This window comes from Balaenoptera ricei, chromosome 3, assembly GCF_028023285.1.
Source record: "Balaenoptera ricei isolate mBalRic1 chromosome 3, mBalRic1.hap2, whole genome shotgun sequence".
NCBI classification, from domain to species: domain Eukaryota; kingdom Metazoa; phylum Chordata; class Mammalia; order Artiodactyla; family Balaenopteridae; genus Balaenoptera; species Balaenoptera ricei.
The window spans coordinates 15,782,247-15,786,012 of NC_082641.1; the positions used below are offsets into that span (position 1 = coordinate 15,782,247).

General features: G+C 37.3%; 1 pseudogene; it reads left to right on the forward strand.

Annotated features, from left to right (window-relative positions):
• The first annotated feature begins 441 nt into the window (after positions 1-441).
• LOC132362454 (poly(A) polymerase alpha-like) lies at positions 442-1,256 on the forward strand (annotated as a pseudogene).
• Positions 1,257-3,766: the final 2,510 nt, after the last annotated feature.

Below are 3,766 nucleotides of genomic sequence, written 5' to 3' on the forward strand. Positions count from 1 at the left end.
ATCTAACTACTCTATATAGTTCAAACTAAGAAGAGAACGTCTCCAGCTCTGTCAGAACCATGAGAAAAATCTGCCTCAAATGTGTTTATAATGAGGGTAGAGTGGGAACCTTCTTTATTGTTCACTGTACGTCAAAGACAAACATCGGTTGGAATTTGAATATTACTTGATGTAAGGTTTTCCTAATTAAATGTAAATTCCTGTGAAGGTATATGATTATCACTTTTACTCTTTTATTCCCTTTAAATACTAAGATTCCTTGCTGTAAAACCTTTCTAAGTATAGGCTCTCATGGCTCATCGCCATGTTTAGTCAAGAAGTCAAGTGATATTGGTGTTGGACCCAGGGCTGAGGCAGGCCCTTGCCTCCCTCCTTCCTCAGTGGATCATGCCCAGGGTGGTGGCAGGGTTGGGGGGTGGTAGGGTTTCCAGGCCAGTTTCAATGCAGGGATCACAACAAACACAGCAGACGCAGAAGCACTAGGACATTACCTCTCCCATCATCTTAGCAGCCCCCAAGGAGACTGACTGCCTACTTACACAGAAACTAATTGAGACTGAAGCCCTTTGGAGTTTTTGAAGAGGAAGAGGAATTGCAGCACAGGATTTAAATTTTGGGAAGAAAATTAAATAACCTGGTAAAAGAGTGGAAACAAGAAATCAGTGAAAGCAAGAATCTTCCACAATCTGTAATTGAAAATGTTGGAGGAAAAATTTTTACATTTGGAACTTACAAATTAGGAGTACATAAAAAAGGTGCCGATCTTGATGTGTTGTGTGTTGCACCAAGACATGGTGATCAAAGTGACTTTTTCACCTCATTCTATGATGAATTGAAATTACAGGAAGAAATTGATTTAAGAGCTGTTGGAGAGGCATTTGTACCAGTTATCAAACTGTGTTCTGGGATAGAGATTGTTATTTTGTTTGCAGGATTAGCACTTGCAGACTATTCCAGAAGACCTGGACTTTAGAGATGATAGTCTGATTTAAAAGTTATATGTAAGATGCAGGGTAACCAATGAAATTTTACATCGAGTACCAAACATTGACACCTTCAGGTTAATCCTTCAAGCTATCAAACTGTGAGCCAAACACCACAACATCTATTCCAATATATTAGTTTTCCTCCGTGGTGTTTCCTGGGCTATGCTAGTAGCAAGAACTTGCCAGCTTTATCCAAATGCAATAGCATCAACACTTGTACGTAAATTTTTCTTCATATTTTCTAAATGGTATGTGTTTAGATTATGTTAAAATAAAATTGATTGAAAAAAAGAAGTCAAGTGACTTAACTTGTCAGCCTTCTAGCCCATAACCCACATACGTTCCATCTAGAACGTAGAGTGTAGACTGCCGCTATTAATGATTTAGGTGATGTATTAATACAAAGAGCAGTAACATATTGACATTAGAAGGAGAAACATGTCATTGAGAGAAAGCACTAGTGAAGCTCTTGGCTGAGCCCATAGGAGACAGAGAAGGAAGGAAGGAAAGAAAGAAAATAGTGTAGCTGAGAAGAATAAGAAGTAACAGGAGTCAAGAGAGCAACTAAGGTAAGTGGGACAGAAACACCTGGACTCTCTCCTCTGAGCATTATTGTCATATATTAAAATAAACATTTTTGAACAAATGCATTTCATTTGACAATTATCATGTGATTCCAATCATTTTTGGTTCTGTTTCCTCTCTCTCCTTCAAAGTATTGACAGTGTTAGATTTCTTAATCATCCACTGTTCTAAAACTCACTTCTTCTCACATTATACATTAGAAGCGTCTCAACTACTTTTCCTCAGTCTTATTTTCTTTCTCAAGAGTGGTAACATGGGCATAGAAATAGCGTAACTTTTCACCCAGTTTGGTGCAGTTTTATATGTCAGTGCCCTCCAAGGCCCCTGACTGAGGAGGACTAAGAACTTCTTTGCATCACCCGGGCTAACATGAGTGGCTTTCCACACAGTCCACACCCCCCTGTCTCTCCATTTGAATGACCATGCGCACAGCCCAGGCGCACTGGGAGGAAGATGAGCACCTGTCAGGGATGGTCACCCACCCCATACTGTGGTTTCAAGGAGAAAAGATTCCATTTCCTATTGTAATGCAGATCAGAGTAGGTTCCAGCTAGAAGTATTAATGCTTGAGATGCCTGAACACGGGAGACGGTCTTTTTCTGTGGAGAGGGCTGGGATTTAAGAGAAGAGAAGGTAGTTGTGAAAAAGAAAAGGTAAAATACATCAGTGAAGATGTCTGGAACCCCCATGATTTTTGATACTGTGAGACACTGGCCTGATGAGTACTATGGGACAGGCCCCCACCACAGGCATCACAAGGACCTACTGTATAGCATAGGGAACTATATTCAATATCTTGTAATAACCTACAATGGAAAAGATTATGAAAAAAGAAATATGTGTGTGTGTATAACTGAATCACTTAGCTGTACACCTGAAACATTGTAAATAAACTATACTTCAATTAACAAAAAAAGGAAAAACATTTTAGACAGGTGTGTGCAGGGGGGTCTGAATGGGTTGTCATCCACTGATGGCTTTAGGGAGAAAGTACAAGACGGAGGAAACCAGAGTGGAGGTATACAAGAAGACTATAAACAGCTCGGGAACTCTAGAAAAATTCTTCCTGATTAGGCTGACATGAAAACTTCCTGTTTTTAACTGTAAAGTGATTCCATGATCATTACACACTATTGCTGCAAAAGGGATCTTGGGAGAAATACATTTCTTAGGTTTTTACACCCCATATATTACCATAGCCTGATAAGTTATATCAGATATTTGCGATAAGATGTCTAAGTGAAATTTAACTCACTTCCACTGGTTATAGAGGAATTGGATTGGTTAGAAATTTTTACAAATCACCAGGATGATTTTGAATCTATTACAATATTTTGAATCTATTCCCATTAATATATATTTTACCTAATATAATCAAGTCTTAAACAATTGACTTAAATATATCTAGTGTTCATTCAAAATCTCAAATACCTGGATAATAGTGTGCTGCAAAGAAAAAAATTATTGGTAAAACAGTGTTCTTCTCCTTTCTAAAATTTATCAAATTGTTACAATTATTACCCAATTTTCATTCATTGAAAGAATTATCCACATCTTAATTTTAAGTAATGCTTCATCTATTTATAAGAAAACTTTCTAATTGAATAGCATGTATTCCTACACTCTCCTTGAGCTATATTTTGATTCAAACTGTGTGCATCAATTTTTATCATATAATTATTATAACCTGCACTCCTTAAAACTTATTAAATTAGTATGTCAAAGTAGACTGATCCATTGTTAAAGTATATGAAAAAATATATATGTTTTGTGTTATCTTCTTGAATAGAAATAACTACATCAGAACAGTGACCCCTTATTCTGATATTGGATTATACAAATAAATTCCATCAAAACAAAGACAAAATTATCCCTTACCTTTACAGTAAGGCAGCTACTGGGAAGAGTTTTATCAGGCTGCCTAATTATGTGCTCATCCCTGAATTCATCACAGAGGTGGGGGGATGAGGCGATGGCATTGACACCTTGATGGAGTGTTTACTAGAAGAATGTCCTACTAAATGAAGATCTCCAATAAATAGATGGTGACATTATACCTGTAAGGATATGAGAGGTAAAGTGTTGGGCAAACAATGGCGGTTGTGTTTAGTCAAGTGACTTAATTTTTTCATCTCCAAGCCAATATTCTATCTACACACAGTTCACCAAGAATGTAGACTGTCAACCACCACTAT